The sequence below is a fragment of the Globicephala melas genome, chromosome 8, assembly GCF_963455315.2.
Source record: "Globicephala melas chromosome 8, mGloMel1.2, whole genome shotgun sequence".
NCBI lineage: Eukaryota > Metazoa > Chordata > Mammalia > Artiodactyla > Delphinidae > Globicephala > Globicephala melas.
In genome coordinates this window covers 104721316-104746958 of record NC_083321.1, presented here as the reverse complement: position 1 = coordinate 104746958, position 25643 = coordinate 104721316, and the positions used below count along the sequence as shown (strand labels likewise).

At 44.0% G+C, this 25643-nt stretch overlaps 1 long non-coding RNA gene across 1 annotated transcript in view; it reads right to left on the bottom strand.

Annotated features, from left to right (window-relative positions):
- LOC138842790 (uncharacterized) overlaps positions 1–25643 on the bottom strand; it is a 398664-nt gene that overhangs the window by 2648 nt on the left and 370373 nt on the right. The window lies entirely within an intron of this gene.

The following is a 25643-nucleotide window of genomic DNA, read 5'->3' as shown; positions in this document are numbered from 1 at the left end:
AATCTTTTCTGCTGCAATTGCCCCAAACAGCGGGTGTCTGGGTCCTTCCATATGGGGTGGCCTGGGCCGTGCAGGGATTCTGTGACTCTGGAGGCCCTGACTTGGGGGGAGCTCTCATTGGAGGGCACTCTTGGAAATCACTGCTCCTCACTCAACAATCAGGGCTCCTTCCACTGAGCTTGGAGGCTCAAGTACTTCTCATCAGGTGTCTGCAGGATGAGATTTGCCTCTTGGATTAGCCAGATGCACGATATGCACCATTTACTTCCCAGTTCAAGGGTCAGAGGAGGATGAATCGTCCTAGGACAAAATTAACGTCAGGAAAGGGGCCTCCTGTCCTAGGCAGAATGGTATTTTCTCACCATCCACACTCCTTGAAGTTAAGAAAAATTTACCGCAGAAGTGATTTTTCTGTTTGCAGATTAGAAATGAGGAAGAAGAATAAGAAATAAGGAATAAGGAAGGGGAAACAGATGAGGTCTTTAATTTCTGAGGAGAGGCAGCCAGGATGGCATTTTGTGAACCGTTCATCATCCGGGAGCTGAAGCTTCTGCACTTCAGCTTCTGAGCTGAAGGGCAAATGGGGATTGATTCTCTGTGAACTGGCCCATGCACACCTGGTGCCTCGCTGAACCGGACGGCAAGCCCAGACGGCAAACCCTGGAAGGTCACAGTGGGCCTGGCTGCCCCGCGGTCCAAAGGCCAGCTGAACCTGAGCACAGCCCTCCCGCCTGCGAGGAGGGTGACAGCCACGCACACGTGGTGGGCCTGGTCCAGGGCTGGAGATGGAGGCCCACAAGGAGGAGGAGTGTGTGTGCTGGGGGTAGGCGGTGGGCAGCGGGTTTTATTCCTTGCAGCTGTTATGGAAAGGACCACGGGGGCTTCAACCTAAAGCGCAGCCCTGAAATAATGTTCAAGACTTAACAAATGCCACTGCTCCACTCTGCCTCTGCCCGCTGCTGCTGGCAGCAGTGCTGCCCACTGCTCCACTCTGCCTCTGCTGCCTGGCCGAGGCTGGGTGGTGGTGAGCCCGCCTCCGGGGCAGGGGGGTCTGCCTGCCCTCCCACACCTGGGGTGGAGCAGGGGGCCCAGCTCTGACTTGCTGTGTCCCTTCTGGAGGGAGAAAGCCATGCTGGAGGAGGAAGGCGGTCCCCACATTTTCAAGGGGTCTCCCTGGAAAGCCATCTTGAATGTGGCTCCCGCGTTATACGGTCACTTTTGATGTGAACACATGTGATGTGGCCAGGGTACCAATAATGCTGGAATTCTGTGGTGTCTATTTTGAGAATTCTACTCAAAGCCGATTCCCTGATTTATTGATAATTTGCCTATGCTGATATTACAATGAAAGTCGAACCCTTAGCAGCACAGAGGACACAGAGACTTAAATCCACGTTCCTACAAGCGGAACACGGTCTGTGTTTTCTAACTGGAATTATAGGCACAAGTCATCTCGCCTGGGTTTCTACGAGTTATCATCATCATCTCAAAAAAGAAGCCATACGGCACAGTAATATAACAGAAAAAATTTAACATTTAAAATCAGAAGACCTGGATTTGAGTCTAATTCCATTTATCAGCTTCAATTCTGCGATCCTCAATTTTCTCATCTCAGCTCATCTCCGCCCATCTTGTACTTAAAGTGGAAATAATAATATCTACTTCACAGAGTCGATGTGAATTAACCAAAATGAAGACTCTGAAAGCCCTGATACAACGTCTAACACACACATTGGCTCCAATGTCTTTATAATGAGCTTGCTTGAAAAAACCAATCATAGTGCTGGGTAATATTCAGCATGAACTTGACAGAGAGTCACTGCCCCCAGATGCTTGTTGCCAGCAGTTTTCTCTGGGCTCCGTGGGAGGTGGGGGCTGTTGGCACACTGTCCTGCTCGCCCCCAGGAATCAACTCCATGTGGCTTCACTGGGCTGCTACCCTCTCGGTGCGAACGTGGGCAAGTGGCCCAGGGCTGACCAATCAGTTTCTTCCCTGAGAGTTTTCTAGGCGCTGTTTGGAAACGGACGCTGCTCCGGAGGGTAAATTTCCTAACAGATGGAGAAAGTCTGCAAGGAAAAAAGTCAACCAAAACTAGGAGCAGAACCAAGAAGAGAAAGCATCACTGAAAGTAGGACAAGTCAAGCCTGAAGGCAGACACACACCCTTATTTGCTTCAGTTATTTCAGATTGAGTTTCTGTCACTTGCAACTGAAAGCATCTGGACTGAAGGGTCCACGTGGGGACAGATGAACACAAACTCCCTTTGCTCCCCCTCTCCTCCCCACACTACTTCCCCTGAGAGCTGGCAAATACCTAGATATTGCCTGAAGCCCTAGGAAGAGATGGAGGTGTCTATGGTCCCTTACTTACAAGATTAGTGTTATTATCAAATTGGAATTAAAATAAGGTCACAGACAGAGTCAAGATGGACCAAACTGGAATTAAAATAAGGTCACAGACGGAGTCAAGATGGACCAAATCCATCTTCCTAAGGGTTGGGGTGGAGGGAGTAAACCCCTGTTTAGTGAGCATCTCTGTATGCCAGATGCCGTGCTGGCATCTTCATGTGTCTTCTCACTTAACCCTAACAGCAGCCCTGGAGGCTGAACGCTCTTACCCTTCGTCGGCACGTACAGGGACCGAGTACCGTGTCCGCGGTCACACAGGGAGCCACCGGCCAGGGCTTCCCAACACCCAAACCCTGCTCTTCGCCTCACCTTGGTCTACAATGTCAGTGAAACTGATACCCAAAGTGAAACAATCAGGGTGGTCAGTGAGAGGCATGAGAAAGGCATCAGCCCTGGTCCACTCTGAATACGAGATGGGGCAGTTCATCCATGCCAAGGGGGACCACTGGGCCAAGGGTTGGAGGTGGACGTGGGGCTCCGGGGAAATCAAGGTGACCCAAGCTGGTGGGTTGGAAGCTGTGCGTCCAAGAGCACCGAGAAGGCGTGTCACCTGGGCCTTACCTGGGAGGTCGTGATGTCTGAGAGGTGTGAACTGAATTTGAGAAGCAGAGTCGCCGGGGATTCTGAGACAGTGAAAGCAATGGGAACGGGTATTTCTGGAGGTGACTCTGGCGGAACGTACAGTGAATCAAGCCCTCCCTCAGAGGAGACCCCGCCCTCCCCGGCCTTTGGGGCTTGGACAGCTGCCCACCCACTGCTTCTCCTTGTCTAGCTGGGCGGACTGTGGGCCAGTGGCTCCTGCTCCTACAGGTCATGCGCATGACTCCGGCACTCACGTGGGTCCCGGCAGCCTGTGCCCCAGGAGGCTGCACGGATCGTGGTATGAGGGTGGGCGCCAGGCTTGAACCTGGAGGTAGAAGGGTCCCTGGGGTACCCGGAACAGCCCACTTCCCTACATGGGGGTTGATGACTCCGCCCATTTGACAATAAGTTGTCACTCTGCGGCTTTTGGCCGCTTCCCTCTATGTAAATATCTAACTGGAAGACTTCACGGGGAGGAGGAGTCTGGTCTAAGGAAAGGTTTATATATTTCTGAATCGTTTGGCTTCATGATCTCCTAGAAGCCTATTGAGTTCTACCAGCCAGATTTTGGGAAGACTGTGAAATACACAGCGTCCAGGAACGTTTCCATGGGCGTCCCCGACTGTCACTTCACACGGAGAAGTGGTGTCTGGAGAAGGGCAGTAACATCTTCAGGTTCATACGAGTTGAAGGTGAACGGGGAGCAGAGTGAGGTCTTTTAGCTCCATGTCCACTGTCATTTCTTTTTTCTTTCTTTCTTTCTTTTAATAAATGTATTTATCTATTTATTTTTGGCCGCGTTGGGTCTTCGTTGCTGCACGCGGGCTTTGTCCAGTTGCAATGAGCAGAGGCTACTCTTCGTTGTGGTGCGCAGGCTTCTCATTGCAGCGGCTTCTCTTGTTGCGGAGCACGGGCTTCAGTAGTTGTGGCACATAGGCTCAGCAGTTGTGGCTCGCGGGCTCTAGAGTGCAGGCTCAGTAGTTGTGGCACATGTGCTTAGTTGCTCCATGGCATGTGGGATCTTCCGGGACCAGGGCTCGAACCCATGTCTCCTGCATTGGCAGGTGGGTTCTTAACCACGGCACCACCAGGGAAGTCCCCATTGTCATTCCTTTTACTCCAGAATGTGTACAGATACCTGAAACCGCCTCTGTCCAAGTAAACAGCCCCATGTGCTCACTTCCCCAAACTGTATTCTTTGTAACTGAAAGTCCTGAATCCTTAAGAGTGTAACCATACCTGGAAGGGGTGGATGAATGCAGGGAGAAGGGGTTTCAGCTTTGTTGCAAAGAACAGGCTGTGAAAGAAGAGGTGATGGTGAGAACAAAAGAGTGTGTGTGGAATCAGGAGTGTGGGGAGAGGGGAGGAGGGAACGAGGGTGGTGACCGCAGGGGCTGGGTGTGCTGACAGGGATGCCAGAATGGGCCTTCCTGGTGCTCCTGAGCACTGCTTTGTAAGGCAGGAGACAGGAGGTCTAGTGGTAAGAAGACACGACGTGATACTCTTAACACCTGGCTTGTCCATGTGCAGTCCCTGTAACTACACAGATGGCTTCTGCAGGGAAGGGGGAGGCAATGATTCTTCGAGGAGGGTATCGGTGGAGTCTAAGTGGGAGGTGGCCAGCCCAGGCAGCAACAGCCGTTCATCATAGACATTGGAATGGTTCTAACCCACAGTAGGATGTAGAAGAGACATATAAGGCTTAAAATCAAATCATGTGTCAAGCTGAAGAATAATGGTACTTTCTCTAAGGAGTATGTATATATTTTTAATTTCTGAGTGAATGAAGTGCCTATAAAAGGTGTTGAACTGGCAGCCTAGAAAGCTGGAGTCTTTGATTTATGCCTAGAAGAAGAAAGACAGAGACAGCCTCCTGAATCACTCCTGAGTCACTGAGCCTATGCGCTCTGCCCTTTGTCTGACTAAGAGTACTGACTCACCGTCCGCTGTGTGCAGACCATTCCCACCATTCTCTATAAGCTTGCGGTTAGGATGATACAAAGGCTAAATGGTAGGGAAATAAAATACATGAATCTGAGGCAGCTTACGAAGGAATCATTCTGTTGTTTATGGGCAGATCCATAACACTAACTCTTGTACACCTTTGCACTGAATTTCTATTTTCAAAGTACATTTGCATATTCTATCTCATAACCCTTTCTTAAAATATCTGCAATCTTTGTTATTGTCATGTTTGTCTTTGGATGGGAGACTGGGGTAGAGGTGATGATAGCATGGTCGATTTGGAAGCACTCTTAGAGAAGTGATGGGACGAAAGGCAGGACCCGTACGTCCTGAAGAGAGAGAAGATGCAGAGAGAGAAGCTCCCCTTGGGCAGTGGAGGGGGTGCTGGAACCAACCTCCCTAACTCCTTCTCCACCTTCTACTGGTCCAGACATTGGTCATAATTATGTAACACAGAGCAAAAAAGAAAACACACACACACAGATCATGTAATAATAATAAAAACATTAACAAAAACAGCATCTTATGAGAGAAGAAAGTATCGGGATAAAGTTGAGGCCTAGAGGCAGAATAGCTGTGTGGTCACTGAGGTTAGGAAGAGCTGGGTTGCTCAGAGGACACTTCAGCTGCGTGAGTTACAGATGCCCTACTAGTGAACTGGGGGAGCAAAAGGAACCACAGAGGATTAAACACAGCACGTACGTAAAGCCAACAGCACTAAGTTGGTGGCTGAATGTATATGACCTCTCCTACTAGAAGACAATTATGGCTCAATCAGGTAGACAAATATAATTATTTGGTTTTTTTTAAGTAAACAAAAGATTGATTTTTACATTAAAACTCTGATTAGTATTGGCTCTAACTTTGATTTCTTTACTTATTGTTTTTAATTGAGTAGATTCTTGACTTGATAGATGAGTCAGGCTTCAGTTCTATTCCCTTGGCAGTGAGTCTGGGGAAGCTTTCTGGGGGTGTAATATGTTGGCAAAATACTGAAATACTTAAAATTAGCTACTAACATATGGGAGAAGAAGTGACTCCCTGAATCCATCCCTTCCAAAAGCGGGAGTGTTCCTAGGAGAGAGGGAGATTCCGGGGCCCTCCATGCTCAGGGTCCCGTCACCCACCGTTGATGGGAATGTGCACACACAGACACGGCCCACACCTCCTTCAGCAATCCGGAAATACCATCACGCAGCCACACAGGTAACGTGGCTTTAACGAGTATGTTTGTATTTGATGTTATTAGAAATGAAATGTTTGTGGAAATGTCACTGCACAAGGAAGGCACCTACATGGGGCAAGGAGGTGAGAGTCTTAATAAAAGCTGAAAGTACCACTACACCCGCTCCCACACTCACATCCAAGCGTGTGTCTACTTCATGCACAGTCATAGTTCAATCCAAATCATGTGTCAAAGTGCAAGTCCTGAAAAGACAATCGGAATGCTAATGTCTACATTGGTGGGGATGGTATGTTCGCTCACCTTTACTTTTCTTCCACATCTTAGAGATGGAAAAGCGAGCAGCAAAATGATCAGGGTGACACGGTATCATCCATCCAGAAGGGAAACCCATGAGGTCTGACCCCAGCCTCACACCACAGTTACTGATTCCAAATGCCGTCCTCATGTTAGAAGAACACTGGTCAGATTGCAAACGTGCCGAATGTCTTTACTTCCTTCAAATGTAATATAGAGCTGTATTCCGTTTCTCAGTCAAGTTGAAGAGGCTTATTGGGCCCCAGCTTTGCAGGCATTGTGATAGGCTCTGTGTCTTGTCCAGATACAGGTATACTGCATCCAGGGAAACACTGGTTCATCTGATGGATGGCCCAGGGCTGATTTAGCACCTACTGTGAGCTGGACACTGTACAAGTACTATAGATAAAACTATTAGCAAATTTGGTTTTTTTCCTACAGTTGCTTACAGTTTAAGAGGGAGACTGACCAACGGTTATAAACGTAAAAGATACTGAATAGATCAAGATAAATGGCACTAACTGGCATAAAAAAAGAACTCTAGAATCTCAGAGCCTTCCAGCAAAAAAGCGGACTTTTTTAGCTTATGCTAACTCATAGGGGGGCAGAGCCGTCACCTGGGAGGTCAAAGGAAGAGTTTAGGCAAAAGTGAGATGGCCCAAACTAAGGCGGTGGCGGTAAGATAACAAGCAGAAGCAGGAGTCAAGAGATACCTCACAGAAGGCACAATGCTAGATGCTCTATCTGCACTAGGTACTGGTCAGCATCAGGACAGGTTAATTGAACAGGATGATTAGTACGAAAAATAATCAAGAAGATAAAGAAGTGTATTTTAAGTCCCAAAGTAATACAGGTACATGTAATAACAGAAAGAAACCAGTAATATTACAACTAAATCTAAAAATTAGTGATGTTACTGTTTTGTGAAAAAAAATAATACTTATCTGAAACTCAAGTATCAGCTGCTCTTAACATGGAAGAGATCGAGTGTTTTGATGCTTGGAGAGCAGTGGAACAGGAAATAAGGAAATTTTTTTAAAATGCTAAAATTCTGTATCCTTAAGAAAAGGAAAAAGCCTAATTATTAACTCTAGGTAATTTTAGAAAAATACATTTAATTCCATGTTAAAGATGTATGGATGAGCTGCAGAAAAATTGAAAGATAATATATAACATCTAAACTATTTGAGAGAAGAAATAAAAGAATGAAAAGGAAAAGAAAAAAAACACAGACAAGTAGAAAAATGTGGCAAAAAATCTGAGAGAGGGCTAAAGAAGCAACTGCAAAGAATGATAAATAGAAAATATAGAGGTAGATAATTAGAAAAAGTACTAAGATTATACTACCAATAAGTATGAATATATTAACTTTATCAAAACACAGAGATTCACAGATTTGGGGGAAATTTTTGGTTTTAGCCTACTTAGGAGAAATACAAATAAAATAAAGCAAGACAGAAGTTTTAGTAATATGCCAGGAAAATAATAACAAAAACAGGTACAAAGATATTAATATCAAAGAACAGAAATCAAGGTAAAAAGACTAACCACAAGAAACAGTGGTATGTATAGGAGCAATAGTACAACCCACCAAGAAGAAATAACAGTCATGAGCTTCAGTGATATGAACAGAATGGTTACAAAATAAAAACGTTTGTATATGCAAGGAGAAATGGACAATTCTATTAAAATAAAAAATATTAATACAATTCTCAAAAAATGAGAGTGCAAATAAGCAAAAAAAGTTCTCAGAAAATTTTCATAACACAATCAACAATCTGAAAATAAATGAATTAGACAGATATAGTTATGTAGATAGATAGGTAAATGATCAACACAGAGAGAGAAAAAAATTGAATTCAAAAAATGGAAAATGCTCCTCCTTTTCAAACACAACAGAATTTTCACAAACCAGCTATGTTCAGGCCAAAAAAAAAAAAATCTCAATACATTTAATGGTCAGAATGCTATGAGCCATGTTCTCAGAACAGAATACATTAAAATTAAGACTTAAGAGAGAAATCAGGGAAATTACTTGAAAAGAGAAATCCTGGTTTAAGCAAAAATTCAAATAAAAATTACAAAATATTTATAAAAGAATGAGAACATTATATAGTAAATCGCATGGAATGTGGCCTAGGAAATCTATAGTCTTCAGTGACATTCTTAGACAATAAGAAGCATTAGAAGTAAATTCGGTAGCTATACATGTCCGTTAGGAAAACTTTACAAATAACAAACAGAAAAAACCAAACAAGCAGTGCCTTAAAAAAAAGAGAACCAGGTATTGTTTTTCTTCACTTCAAAGTCCAGGCGGCGCCTTCAAGAGGGCGGAGGAGTGAGACGCGGAGATCATCTTCCTCCCCACAAATACATCAACAATACATCTACACGTGGAGCAACTCCTACACAACACCTAGTGAACACCCACAGAAGACCTCAGACCTCCCAAAAGGCACCCTCAGGTGACCTACACGCAGAGGCGGGGCCAAATCTAAAGCTGAAACCCGGGAGCTGTGCGAACAAAGAAGAGAAAGGGAATCTCTCCCAGCAGCCTCAGGAGCAGCGGATTAAAGCTCCACAATCAACTTGATGTACCTGCACCTGTGGAATACCTGAATAGACAACGAAGGAATCATCCCAAATTGAGGAGGTGGACTTTGGGAGGAACTGTAGACTTGCGGTTTGCTTTCTGCATCTAACTTGGTTCTGGTTTTATGTTTATCTTAGCTTAGTATTCAGAGCTTATTATCATTGGTAGATTTGCCTATTGATTTGGTTGCTCTCTTCCTTTTTTTTAATATATATATATATTGTTTTTCTTTTTCTCTTATAGTGAGTGTGTATGTGTATGCTTCTTTATGTGATTTTGTCTGTATAGCTTTGCTTTTTCCATTTGTCCTACGGTTCTGACTGTCCTTTTTTTTTTTTTTAGTACAGTTTTTAATGCTTGTTATCATTGGTGGATTTGTTTTTTGGTTTGGTTGCTCTCTTCTTTCTTTCTCTCATTACTTTTTAACATTTTTTCTAAAATATAAGTTTATTTTATTTTTTTCTCCCTTTTATTCTGAGACAAGTATCTGACAGGGTCTTAGTGCTCTGGCCAGGTGTCAGGCCTGAGCCTCTGAGGGGGGAGAGCCAAGTTCAGGACATTGGTCCAGCAGGGACCTCCTGGCCCCACGTAATATCAAATGCAGAACGCTCTCCCAGAGATCTCCATCTCAACGCTAAGACCCAGCTCCATTCAATGACCAGCAAGCTACAGTGCTGGACACCCTATGCCAAACAACTAGCAAGACAGGAACACAACCCCACCCATTAGCAAAGAGGCTGCCAAAAAACATAATACATTCACAGACACCCCAAAACACACCACCAGATGTGGTCCTGCCCACCATAAAGACAAGATCTAGCCTCATCCACCAGAACACAGGCACCAGTCCCCTCCACCAGGAAACCTACACAACCCACTGAACCAAACTTACCCACTGGGAGCAGACACCAAAAACAACGGGAACTACGAACCTGCAGCCTGGGAAAAGGAGACCCCAAACACAGTAAGATAAGCAAAATGAGAAGACAGAAACACACAGCAGATGAAGGAGCAAGGTAAAAACCCACCAGACCAAACAAATGAAGAGGAAATAGGCAGTCTACCTGAAAAAGAATTCAGAGAAATGATAGTGAAGATATCCAAAACCTTGGAAATAGAATGGAGAAAATACAAGAAACGTTTAACAAGGACCTAGAAGAACTAAAGAGCAAACAAACAATTATGAACAACACAATAAATGAAATTAAAAATTCTCTAGAAGGAATCAATAGCAGAATAACTGAGGCAGAACAATGGATAAGTGACCTGGAAGATAAAATAGTGGAAATAACTACTGCAGAGAAAAAAAAAGGGACTGAGAAAATATTTGAAGAAATTATAGTTGAAAACTTCCTAATATGGGTAAGGAAACAGTCAATCAAGTCCAGGAAGTACAGGAAGTCCCATACAGGATAAATCCAAGGAGAAACATGACAAGACACATATTAATCAAACTATCAAAAAATAATACAAAGAAAAAATATTAAAAGCAGCAAGGGAAAAGCAACAATTAACATACAAGGGAATCCCCATAAGGTTAACAGCTTATCTTTCAGCAGAAACTCTGCAAGCCAGAAGGGAGTGGCAGGACATATTTAGAGTGACGAAACGGAAAAACCCAAAAGCAAGATTACTCTACCCAGCAAGGATCTCGTTCAGATTTGATGGATAAATTCAAATCTTTACAAAGAAGCATAAGCTAAGAGAATTCAGCACCACCAAACCAGCTCTACAACAAATGCTAACACAAGAGAAGGAAAAGAATTACAATAAGAAATCCAATTAAGAAAATGGTAAAAGGAACATACATATTAAGAGATTGACTTCTCAAACTCTTCCAAAATATAGCAGAGGGAGGGACACTCCCAAACTCATTCTACGAGGCCACCATCACCCTGATACCAAAACCAGACAAAGATGCCACAAAGAAAGAAAACTACAGGCCAATATCACTGATGAACATAGATGCAAAAATCCTCAACAAAATACTAGCAAACAGAATCTAACAGCACATTAAAAGGATCATACACCATGATCAAGTGGGGTTTATCCCAGGGATGCAAGGATTCTTCAGTATATGCAAATCAATCAAGGTGATAAACCATATTAACAAATTGAAGGAGAAAAACCATATGATCATCTCAATAGATGCAGAAAAATCTTTAGCCAAAATTCAACACCCACTATGAAAAAAAGCATCCAGAAAGTAGGCATAGAGGGAACTTACCTTAACATATTAAAGGCCATATATGACAAACCCACAGCCAACATCTTGCTCAATGGTGAAAAACAGAAACCATTCCCACTAAGATCAGGAACAAAACAAAGTTGCCCACTCTCACCACTGTTATTCAACATAGTTGTGGAAGTTTTAGCCCCAGCAATCATAAAAGAAAAAGAAATAAAAGGAATCCAAATCAGAAAAGAAGAAGTAAAACTGTCATTGTTTGCAGATGACATGATACTATGTAGAGAGAATCCTAAAGATGCTACCAGAAAACTACTAGAGCTAATCAATGTATTTGGTAAAGTAGCAGGATACAAAATTAATGCACAGAAATCTCTGGCATTCCTATACACTAATGATGAAAAATGTGAAACAGAAATTAAGGAAACACTTCCATTTACCATTGCAACAAAAAGAATAAAATACCTAGGAATAAACCTACCTAAGGAGGCAACAAAGCTGTATGCAGTAAACTATAAGACACTGATGAGAGAAATTAAAGATGATACAAAAAGATGGAGAGACATACCATGTTCTTGGATTGGAAGAATCAACATTGTGAAAATGACTATACTACCCAAAGCAATCTACAGATTCAAGGCAATCCTTATCAAACTACCAATGGCATTTTTCACAGAACTAGAACAAAAAATTTCACAATTTGTATAGAAACACAAAAGACCCTAAATAGCCAAAGCAATCATGAGAAAGAAAAACAGAGTTGAAGGAATCAGGTTACCTGACTTCAGACTATACTACAAAGCTACAGTAATCAAGACAGTATGGTACTGGAACAAAAAAAGAAATATAGATCAATGGAATAGGAGAGACAACCCAGAGATAAACCCACGCACATATGGTCACCTTATCTTTGATAACGGAGGCAAGAATACACAGTGAAGAAAAGGCAGCCTCTTCAATAAATGGTGCTGGGAAAACTGGACAGCTACACGTAAAAGAATGAAATTAGAACACTCCCTAACACCATACACACAAAAAACTCAAAACAGATTAAAGACCTAAATATAAGGCCAGACACTATAAAACTCTTAGAGGAAAACATAAGCAGAACACTCTATGACATAAATCACAGCAAGATCCTTTTTGACCCACCTCCTAGAGAAATGGAAATAAAAAAATAAATAAACAAATGGGACCTAATGAAACTTCAAAGTTTTGCACAGCAAAGGAAACCATAAACAAGACGAAAAGACAACTCTCAGAATAGGAGAAAATATTTGCAAATGAAGCAACTGACAAAGGATTAATCTCAAAAATATACAAGCAGTTCATGCAGCTCAATATCAAAAAAAATAAAATAAAAACCCAATCCAAAAATGGGCAGAAGACCTAAATAGACATTTCTCCAAAGAAGATATACAGACTGCCAACAAACACATGAAAGAATGCTCAATGTCACTAATCATTAGAGAAATGCACATCAAAACTACAGTGAGGTATCACCTCACACCAGTCAGAATGGCCATCATCAAAAAATCTAGAAACAATAAATGCTGGAGAGGGTGTGAAGAAAAGGGAACCTTCTTGCACTGTTGGTGGGAATGTAAATTGACACAGCCACTATGGAGAACAGTATGGAGGTTCCTCAAAAAACGATAAATAGAACTACCATGTGGCCCAGCAATCCCACTACTGGGCATACACCCAGAGAAAACCATAATTCAAAAAGAGTCATGTACCAAAATGTTCATTGCAGCTCTATTTACATAGCCAGGACGGCAATCTAAGTGTCCATCAACAGATGAATGGATAAAGAAGATGTGACACATATATACAATGGAATATTACTCAGCCATAAAAAGAAATGAAATTGAGTTATTTATAGTAAAGTGGATGGACCTAGAGTCTGTCATACAGAGTGAAGTAAGTCAGAAAGAGAAAAACAAATACCGTATGCTAACACGTATATATGGAATCTAAAAAAAAAAAAAAAAAAGGCTCTGAAGAACCTAGGGGCAGGACAGGAATAAAGATGCAGACATAGAGAATGGACTTGAGGACACAGGGAGGGGGAAGGGTAAGCTGGGACAAAGTGAGAGAGTGGCATGGACATATATACACTACCAAACGTAAAATAGATAGCTAGTGGGAAGCAACCGCATAGCACAGGGAGATCAGCTCGGTGCTTTATGACCACCTAGACGGTTGGCACAGGGAGGGTGGGAGGGAGACGCAAGAGGGAGGAGACATGGGGATATATGTATTTGTATAGCTGATTCACTTTGTTATACAGCAGAAACTAACACACCACTGTAAAGCAATTATACTCCAATAAAGATGTTAAAAAAAAAAAGCAAGTCCAGAAATGTGTGGTTACTGGAATTAAGCCAGTGCTTAAATAGTATCCAGCCAAGGGTTTTACCATTTTGTTAGCCTTTGCCTTATCACTCAAGATATCTGTTGCTTCTCCAGACATGTCATTCATATCCAAGCAGGAAGGCAAAGAGTGTGTTAGCTTTCGTCCACCCCATTTTAAAGGAAAACAAATGTTTTCCTTAAATCCTAGTAGTGTTCATTGGCCAGAGGTATAGCAAATGGCCAACGTTGGCTACAAGGGAAAATTTGAAAATGAATCACAGAGTCAATGAAGGAAACAAATAACCATAAAAGAGAATGATATAAAAGAAACAACAATAATAGCAAAAAACCTGATCAATAAAAATAAAATCTGGTCATTTGAAAAGACCAATAAAGTAGATAAAACCCAGGCTAGTGTCATCGAAGGAAATATTTTATACAAGCACTACTGGAAATAAGAAAGAAGACATGAATTAAATTGTAAATATTGTGAGGACGTGAGGTACAGCTCTAAGCCAATAGTGCTGAATATCTAGATGAAATAAATAGTTTCTTAGGAATATGGAACCGCCAACATTGACTCAGCAGGCAGAGACCCTGCACAGGAAAATAATCAGCCAATGAATTTAAAATGCATCTGCCAGCCAAAGAACACAGTGGAGTTCCATCAGATATAAAATGACATACAGTCAGATGATCTTTTAAACTCCCTTAGGAGTCTGGCATAAGCATTTTTTTCCTCCAGAATTGGAAGGTTTCACTCTTTTTTTAGAGGTGGATCAAAAATGAAGCCACTCGTTTAAATTTAGAAACTTGTTGCTTGCAAACATTCTCTTTAGACGTTAGAATCACATTCATCTTCATGAAATACACACAGGAAAGGAAGCCAATTGAGGAAGAAGCATTACAACTGCCATCTCTTCCTTATTCTGTGTCTGGAATACTCTAGAATACCGTTTAGAATAAGATTTGTGCACCTACGGGCAATTAGTTTATAATAAAGATTGTTTTAAAGCAGTGGGGAAGGAATTCACTATTAAATAAATGGTGCTGGGAAAATGATAATGGTCCATCTAAAAGGAAAAGAGAAAGACAAATAGACAACACAGACAGAGACAAATTTTTTTCTTGAACTTACAAAAAAATTAATTCAAGACGGGATGAAGAGTTTAATATAAAGAACAAAATTCTTTAAGTATTTGAGGAAAGTATCAGAGAATGTGTTTTTAAATTGTGTACTGGAAGGCTTTCCTCAGTAAGATACAAAACCTAGAATTTATAAAGGAAAAGATTGACAGGTTTTTCTGTACAAAAATTATAAATGTCTGCATGACAAAAGACTCCATAAACAAAGCTAAAAGACAAGTAAAAGAAATACTGGTGCAGTGGAATAATATTTTGATATAATAACTGATTTTTCTCTACCTTCCTGTTACGTGGGCCCCCTGTCCCCTCACCCAGCTGCCCCCTCCTCACCTCGGCAGCAGCAAGGGCGTTCTACGTTCCCTGCCTCAGAGGACACATGACACAGAATAATGCAGAAAACAAAAGGGTCCCTTCTCAGTTTTCAAATTTCAAAAGCCTAGGACATGGCATAGAATAACATTTGGAAAAAGGCGTCTGTAACCATCTCAATCTGCAGATTTGACTGTCTCCATTCTCAATCAAGATTTTTTAGTGGCTTCGCGAAGAAAAGGAGTTGAAAAGGAAACAAAGAGAATTGAGAAACTCGTTATCTTGAGAAAGAAATCCTGCCACAGGTTGAGCTGTTGTCGTAGGGGCTGTGTGTGCATATGGTGGAGGTACAAGTGACAGAAAACTCAGAAACAAGGAGTCTTACATCTCTTTTTCTTAAGTGAGGCCCGGGGATACACAAGACCCCAACATGCCCTCTCCTTAACCCAGCCCTGTGTGGTGGGAGAGCAATGGCTCAAAAAATGCCTGTGTGGTGTGTCTGGAAGGATGGGTTTGACAGGTACTCAGCGTTTTCTCTCATGTGTAACACGCGCAAAAACAGCCGAATTATCCCTCTGCACCAAGTAACAGCACTGAAGCATCAGCTCAAGTCACCTTGAACGGGAACAAAGAATGACTCAGCTTTAACTTAAAGATCAAGAACCAGAGGATATAAAGCTTTTCTCAGGGGAGGCAGGGTGGACAAAATGTGACTGAAGACCAGATGCCTCCTGCCAACGACACCTTGGTACCCATACCCCAGAAACCTGACCCCAAGCTGAGGAAAAGAGCCATGACGGTTGGGTCTGAGATTCAGCTTCTGCCATCTAGTGGAAAGGGTGGACATCAAATTCAGCGAGAGAGAAATGAGGAGAGTTTCACTTCTGGCTGATGGGTTTGGAACCCATTACATTTGCAGCTTTCATTTGGCATCCGGAATACCTAAGGCACTCCTGCCAATCATCATGATAAGACAGGCAACCTGCCAGGGGTTGGAGTCCCTAGGAAGTTGAGTATATGCGAGGGATGCAGTACATCTCCATACCCATCAACGCCACAGTATAAAAACAGGCAAGTAAACAATACACAGAAAGGAAACACTAAAAAAACAAACAAACGTAGGAGAAGAGTTTCAAGCCAACTAGTAAACAGAGATATTCAAATTTAAACAATAACGAGGTTCCCCACTCCACGCCCTGCAATAGATTGGCAATAGTTTTAAAATACTGATAATGTCAAGGGTTGCTGCGGGTGGAAGAGAAGAGCATTTCACACACCATTGGGCCATACGTGAAACATCATCAATCAACATTTTAAACGTGTTTTTCCTATTGGTCAACAATTCTACCTTGAGGTTCTCTTTTCTGGAGAAACATGCAAGGGCACAAGGAGCCGGCTACAAGTGCGCTGAGTGCAGTTTTGTCTAATAATAGAAACAAGCACCACATAGATCGCCGTCGTAAGGAATATTTTAAGGTTCATTTTTGTTCTTCCCTTTCACAGAGTGCTATACAGTTGTTTACACATGGGGTATCGCTAACGTACTTATGTGTCTCTGAACGCTATTATTACAAGAAAAGAATCAAAGAGCAATGAGTGTAGTATTCCAGTCATCGATCAAATATAAGTGTCCGTGTCTATCTTGAGAGGGGAATGGAGGTGAGTCAGTGGGCAGACAGTGCTCGCCTCGGGGGTGGGGTGCAGGAGGGGTGAAGAGTAGCTTTCAGATTGTACTTAGTATATTTTCATATTCTTTTATTTTAAAGACTTATTTATTTATTTACTTATTTTTGGCTGTGTTGGGTCTTCGTTGCTGTACGCGGGCTTTCTCTAGTTGCAGCGAGCAGGGGCTATACTTCATTGCGGTGCGCGGGCTTCTCATTGCGGTGGCTTCTCTTGTTGCGGAGCACAGGCTCTAGGCGCGCGGGCTTCAGTAGTTGTGGCACGCAGGCTCAGTAGTTGTGGCTCACTGGCTTTAGAGCGCAGGCTCAGTAGTTGCGGTGCACGGGCTTTGTTGCTCCGCGGCATGAGGGATCTTCCCGGACCAGGGCTCGAACCCGTGTCTGCTGCATTGGCAGGTGGATTCTTAACCACCGTGCCACCAGGAAAGTCCCTCGTTTATTCTTTTGAAACGATGGTCATGAAATATTTGTATCATAAAAGTAATAAAAGAGCCAAGAAACTCTCATGGACAAAATTAGGCAGAAAATATTTTGCTTTTATTTGGGTTATTTTGAAAACCAGACACTGAGTTTTGTATTATTTAATGCCCTCAGCAGTTGCTCCAAGCTCCTGACTCATCAGCATGCCTTTCCCAGCCCCGAACACAGTGCGTGGAAGATGAAACCACCACTCTTATCCATCCTCAGGGAGCCCTCTCCTGACTGCGGGGGAAGGCGGGGAGGCTGAGAGGCGGGGACACGCGTCGGGGAGGGGAAGCCAAGAACCCAGAAGCTGTCTGGTGGTTCCCAGGAAGATTGTGGGCCTGTTGAGCTTGAGAGGAAAGAGAAACAAACAAGCAAGCAAGCAAGGCACCTGCCCGGAGTACTTGGGAACCACACGTGTCACCTTGCCTTAGGATTCTGTCCTCTGTCAGGAATTCTTACAAATACATCTGCATCCCCCTCTTCCAACTCAACTGCAAACTACTGAAGAACAGAGTTTCTCCTTTCATCTTCTGTCTCCCCAGTACGTCTGTCCACAACACGGCATTGCACACAATAAATTCACTAGCTGTGTGTGAATGGATTGGTCTACCCCAGTCTTGCCTCTGCTGTCTGAACCCTCCCAGCTTGTAAGCACCACGTAAGACAGTAGAAAGACAAGGTATTCCCCCACTGGAAACACCTGTCCTAAGGCCACACTGTAAAGGTAGACTGCCATTCTTAAGGATTTTGTGTGTCTGCTGCACTGAATTCATTTTGAGAAGCAGTTTTATATAAAGGATGTTTCTGTAAGGTGAGATGGTGCCTTTCTGATCCACAGTCCGGGAAAACCTCCTAAAGGAGCTTAGTTTGAGAGATGACAGGTGTTTGAGGGAGTTGGCATGCGCTGTGTGTAAAAGCTGCCTCATAGCCACTCTCTGAGGCGTGAATTGGGAATGACGTGAGTTGGAAAAAGAGAGGAGACGGACAAGGAGACATTTTGCTGGCTTCTGCAAAAACAGAAGAGCTGGTGAAGGAACACAGAATAGGACAAAGAATGGAATCCAGGACACAGTGGTTGGCTCTGTCAGAAGATGTGAAACAGAGATGAGAAAATGTTGGAGAGAAGTGGTTGGTGGGTACCAGGGAAACACCAGGGAGATATTTTCGCCCTGGCATGGCGAGTCAGAGCACTATGAGGCATGTGACTGAGAGGCAAAGATGAGACACCCAGAGGGTGACTGGGTCTTTGGAGCAACGTCTGGCACCAGCTCTGCACGTGAAGCATCCTGGGAACCGCATCCGAGCCCACACCCGGGCTGCTTGGCTAAGGCTTCGGGTTTTACTGACAGCACTCCCTGCCTGCGAAACTCCCTGATTGTATTCCTGGCTGCTCTGGAAAAGCACCAGGCTCTTCCAGACCTTCTGTGCTCTTCGGTAAATTGTTCTTATTCTAATCAGTGAAACCTGGTAGCCTGGGGAAACAAGAATGCTTTTTACATGGGCCACCCATTGACAACCGTAAGTTCCAGGTAACAGGGAATTGCTTGAGTCTCCTAAATGCTCTGTCAGATATAAAAACAGGCAGCATCCCCCAAATGCTCCTTTCTGCAAGAGCCTGCTCTCCAGTTTAAGCTCCTTGGGGGCAGGGATGTTTGGTGCTTGTTGCCGTGTTCCAGGGCCTAACACAGAGCCTGGAATGCAGTTCCTGTTTTTTGAATTGATCTCAACTTTATTCTGCTTCTTTCTTTATTCTGTTCCCCAAACTTAGAAGGGCCTTGTCCACAAAGGCTACCACTGAGAACCAGTCAGCCTGCAGGGACAATTCACACTGATCCCTTCTCTCACGGGTTCTCTATGACCGTTATTGCCCGAAGCAAACACTTGGGAATGTAATCTTTCCCCCATTATTTCATGTGAAGTCTTGCAATCCATGATCACTATGTGACATACATCTTTCTGAGCCCATCTCCTCACCCAGAAAATGAAAAGAAAAATACACATCTCACAGGATTTTTGCTGAGATTAAAAGAAATAAGACAATAAGAAAGAGCCTAGCAGAGTGCCTGGCCGAAGTATACGTTGGAAGTATACTATTTATTGGCTTCCCTCCCTGGACCAGGGCCCTAGTTCAGGGACCATCTTCAACCTATTCGAATCCCACAATGCCTTGCTCAGCACTCAGCACAAAGTAGAAGATTGATATAATTATGGAATTTCAGGTTTAAAAGGGACTTAAAGTTCACAGACCCCAATGACTTTCCTTTCAAAATTTTTATTGTGATCCACATTTTACATCAGGACACATTGTGTGTGTGAGTGTGTATGTGTGTATACCAAAAAGTTTTATTCTATTCTATTGCATTCTTTTTTAAAAATGCTGACCATGACCCAATAAATTGATTTTGTGACCCATAATGTGGCATGGCTTGCAGTCAGAAAACAGTTACCTAGATTCTAGATCAACCACCCGTGAGATGGAGAGACCCTCCCGACACTGTCCATCCCATAGGGACCGTCCAGCGCCCATCTCCTTAGATAAGAAATACCCCATGCTGGACAGGCTGTCACTAACTATAAGGCACTAAATATAAAGTAACGCCGAGGCCACAGAAGCAGCTGTCAGAGGGCCCACGCTGCACCTCCGTGTGTGTGCACCCACCCGCCTGCGGGATGCCGGCCTCTGCTCTCATGGAGAAGCCGACGGTTTGGGCCTTTCAATTATGCATGCGTCTTATGCAAGGGTTCTGGCTAAATGAAGGGGCTGCAGCAGGAATATCCATGAATTCTTCATAAGTGCCAGCGAGGGAGCGCCTCCGTCTTCTCTCCGTGAGCCTTCCAGATGCATCGTCATCACTCGTCCCGGCTCACACACCCGTGCTCTGCTGGGAGGTGTGCGGATAATTAGGGAACATTCTTCACTGGCGATGCTTCCTGCTGGCTGAGAAATAAGAGCTGTCCCGTGTAGGTGGACTGGCGTTCGTTTCTCTAGAGAGAAAGGATCCCTGGGGAGATCTCGGAGGCAGAGGTGCCCATTTGCCCCCAGACCAGGAAAGGAGCAATATTTCCAGCAAAGATACACTGTAACCTGGACTAGTCTCTGAAACACCCCTGCAACCCTGCTAAGATGTGGAGGTTCAGAGTTCTACTGCTATTGTCAATTATTTTCATTTTTCTTCCTAGGGTTCCCTCATCTTATTCAGGGTAGAGAGGAACTAAGGATGCAGAGGTCTGTGCAGGACCGGGTCGCTCCCATTCTCCCAGCAAGAGCGTTGTCCTCTGGGCGGTTGAGGTTCAGGAACAGGTCCTTCTCTTTTTATTCCTTATCCAGTGAAGAGGCTGGGGTTGTGGCAGTTGGTAGAAGAGATTCATCTGAGGAGGACCAAAGACATCTTCCGAAGGGGACAGATGAGTTTGCTGGGGTTTCCACAACAAAATGCCATGGACCAGGCGGCTTGAACACCAGAAGTGTGTCTCCTCGTAGTTCTGGAGGCTGGAAGTCGAAGGTCAAGGTGCAGCACTCAGTTTCTAATGAGAGCTCCCTCCTGGCCTGCAGACGGCTGCTTTCTTGCTTTGTCTCACGTGGCTTTCCCTCTGGGTGTGCACAGCCTGGAGTTTCGGGGTGGAGGGAGATCTGATGTCTCTTCCTCTTCTTATAAAGACACCAGTCCTGTTGGATGAGAGCCCCACCCTTATGACCTGATTCAACCTTAATTCGATATCTAATTAAGATACAGTCTATCTTCAGATACAGTCACATTGGGGCTTCCACTATGAATTTTGAGGGGACACAGTTCAGTCCATATTCTTCTTCAAGTCAGGGCCAAGAAATGCATCCCAGGTGTTTCTCTCACACGTACCTGTTGACATCGCTAATAACTTATCTGAGACAGAAGAGACTTGTGAGGTTAGACCTTGAGCAGGACAGGATCTGGTTTCAGGAGAAGAAGCTCATGCAACTTAAAGTTCTGACAAATGTTAGTGTAAATATTGAGTAGGATTTTGACTGGACTCAATCATGGCAACCTGTGATTTAATTACTTATTTTAGTCAACATTTTAAATATTCTTCATGGAAGCAACGGGAAGAACCTCTAACTTTGTACCTTCCTCGGACCCTAGAGCAGCTTAACACAGCCCCGTTAGAGACGTGCGGCCAGCAGGAGACAGCTCTGGAGCACGAGGATGAATTCATAGGTGCTTCACCTGCATTTGGAGAGCTCACACTTTCTAGTATTTCTCTGCATGCTTCTTGGCTGGGCGAGCAGAGGAATGCGAGTCAGGACTCCAGGGACATTTCTGGATTCGTGTGTGATCCTCTTCTGATGGACTTAATCCACCTGCTCTCAGAACAGTGAGTGGCGTTAAAGATTTCAGAAGAAGCCATCTCACTTTCCAGAGATTCATTAGGACCCGTGCACAGTTCTAACGACCAGCTCACCCCAGTGTGGGAAGAAGTGATAAAGGAATGGGCTTTTGAAGGGAAGAGGTATCACTCAGCCAACTTACTTAAGTCTCAGCTTCTTAAGTCTCAACTCCAAAGCCATGTGCCAGCTACTCAGATGCTCCCTTTGCTTCGCAGAGCTCTCTCCCCCCTTCATCCTACCCTCACTCTCTCCCCACACTCAGCCCCACTTTCCTCCCCACACTTACTTTGCCTGAAAACTTAGTATCTGCCTTGCAAGCAGGAACTCAGGGTCACTATGTCCAAGAGACCTGCCCCACTTTCCTCAGGCTTGGCTGGACACCTTCCCCTCTATTCCTGTGTATCCTGAGCTTCTTTCCGTCACAGCACTTTCCACACTCCATTGTAATCATCAGGTTACTGATATCTCCCCCCAGGTCAACTGTGAACATTTGGGAATCGCAATTCATGTCTCATTTGTCCTTGTATATTATGTGCTTAACATAGTACTTGGTGTACTGTCAGTGTGTAATAAGTGCTCAATAAATGAATGAATTATATTTTTCCTTGATCCTGATATTTCCATAAGAGCTTGACCATAGCACGTCAACCCAATGGAGAAGTTCTAGGGTGTATGTGTGTGTGGGGTGTGTGTCTGGGCATGTTGCTATTATACGGATGGGAGAAAGAACGGTCTTCTTCCTTGGCAGTAACTGAAGCAACAATGGAAAAAAAAATCTAAATAAAACCTGAAGAAATGTTGACCAACCATCCTGGTTTCCCTGGGACTGAGTGGTTTCCTGAGATGTGGGACTTTTTCTGCTAAAGCCAAGGCTGTCCCAGGCAAACCAGGACGAAGGTCCTACCTGAAGGCCACCTGATTCTCCACATACAGGACTTCTGTGGTAATCACCCTCCTGGGTCTTTGGCTCTAGGACTCTCTGGAACTTAGCCGCTTGGGCCAGGTTACATCTGATTCAGCTTTAGCAGATGAGGGGTGAGCCATGCATTGCTAAGAACTTTCCAAGTCATAGAGATGCTTAAAATGCATGAGTCTCTGACGTTTTTCCCACTCAAGTTCCCTTGCCCAGAGTCACCCCGTCCTTTCTTTGTAGCTCATTGCTCGTTTTCTTCTTCTAGTGAGAGGTCTTCCCTGAGTTTTAGAGATGAGAGAACAGAGCAGCTGCCTGGACTTGGAGGTAGACCCACTTGTTGGGAATGGAGAGCCACTCCACAGACTCTGTGCTGTCAGGCAAGGGAGGAATAAAATTCTCTTTTGTTTAAAACATTGTAATTCAGAATCACTTTATTATGGAGGTTATCATCTACCCTAAATAATACATCAACCAAACATTATTTTCTATCGACAGAGCTCACGATTATTTACCTGTTGTAAAACTCAGAGATTTCCCCACCCCAGAGATCCACGGAAACCAATAACACCAAAATCAACAATCACCACTACTGCCATTTAGTGAGCACTTACTTAGTGCCTGATGGGACCTCCACGACAGACCCTCAGATGCATAATCTCACTTTATCACCAGAGTAGTCCTCTGCGGTGAGTTTTATTTTCTCTATTTTACATATGAGAAAAAAAGAGCTGAAAGATGATGTAAGTAGTCCAGGTTATACACCCAATAATGGAAGAGTCAGGATTTGAATCTTGACCAGTCTTTCAAACATAAACTATAGAGAATCCAAGTCATTTTTCCTAATATCTAATTCCTTAGACACCCAAAAAGTTAATCAGAGGTCAAATGGACCTCTCTTTTTCCCAGTCTCCTGCCAAAAGAAGCATCTTGACCTCAACATGACCCCTACATTACCCCTCAACATTACTCTCTGTAATGCCCTCTGGTCTCTTCCACCACCTTTTTTTTTTTTTTTTTTTTTTTTTGCGGTACGCGGGCCTCTCACTGTTGTGGCCTCTCCCGTTGCGGAGCACAGGCTCCGGACGCGCAGGCTCAGTGGCCATGGCTCACGGGCCCAGCCGCTCCACGGCATGTGGGATCCTCCCGGACCGGGGCACGAACCCGTGTCCCCTGCATTGGCAGGCGGACTCTCAACCACTGCGCCACCAGGGAAGCCCCCACCACCTATTTTTTTACACTAACGCCAGAGCTGTGTTTGCAGATCAGGACCCGTTATTCACCTACAGAAAAACTTTTAAAGGGAGCCCACTACCTCCTGCAGCGATTCTTTGAAGGTTGAGGATGAAGTTGGAGGGAATACTGAAATCATGTCTAGTATTAAAAACATTCCCCAGATGAATCAAATAGCTCTCATTTCTCCCATACCCTGCTCATACCTACATTCTAGGGGTGAACCTCTAGCCTAAAAAGAAAACCAAATAAGCAAATAAACAGCAAAATAGAATACAAACATTTATGGGACACTTGTTCTATGCAGGCAATATGCAGTATCATATGTTATCTGATTTATTCTCTTAAATATACTAGCTGCATTTGCATATCTTATTTCATTCGATCCTCATAAATGTTCCATGAGAAAGATGTTATTATTATCTCTAGTTTAAAAATGAGAAAACGGATACCTAGAGAGAATAATTCACATGGAGTCATGCACTAGTAAATTCCAGAGTCCAAAGTGAACCTGGAGCCCTTTCCATGACAATCCCCCTAATATGGTACATAGGACCCTTCCACATCTCCTGTCTCACTTGGCTCATTTCACACAGGGCTCTCCCCCATAGCCCCATTCATCAGGATGAGCAACTCACTGGGCCTGGAATTCTCCATTTCATTATCATAAGGGCTGTTTCCTCCTCCTCCCCTGTCCATCTGTCCCCTCCTGTCTTCATTCCGTTTCTCCATCCAGGCAAGACCCCAGGTTCTAACACTTCCAGCAAAAGCACCTCCTGCTGCCAAGTTCCCAAAATGTCCTTGATCTTTTTCTTTCCATTATGCTGACCTTGAAAAACCTTCAACCCTGGATCCGTCTCCCCTCCTTCATGGGATCTGTGAAGAACCTTTGGAGAAAATCACAACTCACAAATTATCTCAGGTCTCCAGCTTCCACTGGGCTCTTAACATCGCCTGGTGCCCTTCTATGCTTCCCCAAACGCCCTCGGCAGACGACCTTGCCTCCTGTTTCACTTGAAAAACTAGAAGTCATCATCCAACCATCCATTCATCTAACAAGTATTTACTGAGTCCCTCCGTGAGCAAGGGATACTTCTGGGTTCTAGGAATACAGCAGTGAATACAAGAGACAAAACCTTGCGGAGCTTACATTCCAGTGGGAAGTGAATGACAGCAAACAAATGAGCAAGTTCTCTACTGCACAGTATGTCCAATAGTGAAGTTGTCACAGAGAAAAATAAAAAGGGGGCAGGGGAGGAACAAATGGACATTTTTAAAAGATGGTAAAGAGGATCTTCACTGATAAGGTAATACCTGAGCAGAGACTCCAAAGGAACATCAACCTGCAATTGTCTCAAGCTCCTGTCCTTTGCCTACACAAGCATCTTTGTACCTACCTCCACCTGTGCTGCCTCTGCTGTCAGTCCTCAAGGTTCTGGACTGCATTTCCCTCCTCCTTCCTCCTCAGAGGCTTTCTTCCATCAGTTATATCTCCAGCCTCCCTTATTTGGGCCTTTACCTGAGCATCTCCACTTTCTGGATCATCCTTCTTCTTCCAACGTTTCTCTGCTCAGGACTCAGCTTAGATGCCCCTCTTCTCCCAGGCAGTCTTTGCTGACCATTGCTCTAGGCTGGCATTTGAACTTCCCTCATGTTTCCTTACTATGGTCTCTGCTTTACCCCTATTACCACTGTATTAGTTAGATTGCTCTAAGTGACACTGTGTAACAAGCAGCCCCAAGTCTCATTAGCTTAGAGCAAAACCAGAGAGACGTCTTTGTTGCTCGTGTTGCATGTCTACAGATAAGACCTGGCTGCTGAGTCTCTGCTTCAGGCTGTGAGTCAGGCTCAGATCTGCTCAGGGCAGCCTCTCTTTCAGGTCCTGCTTGGGGGACAGCCCCCTTTTGAGACATACTCTTCTCATGGCAGGTGACATAGGAACATAAGAGACTGAATGGAG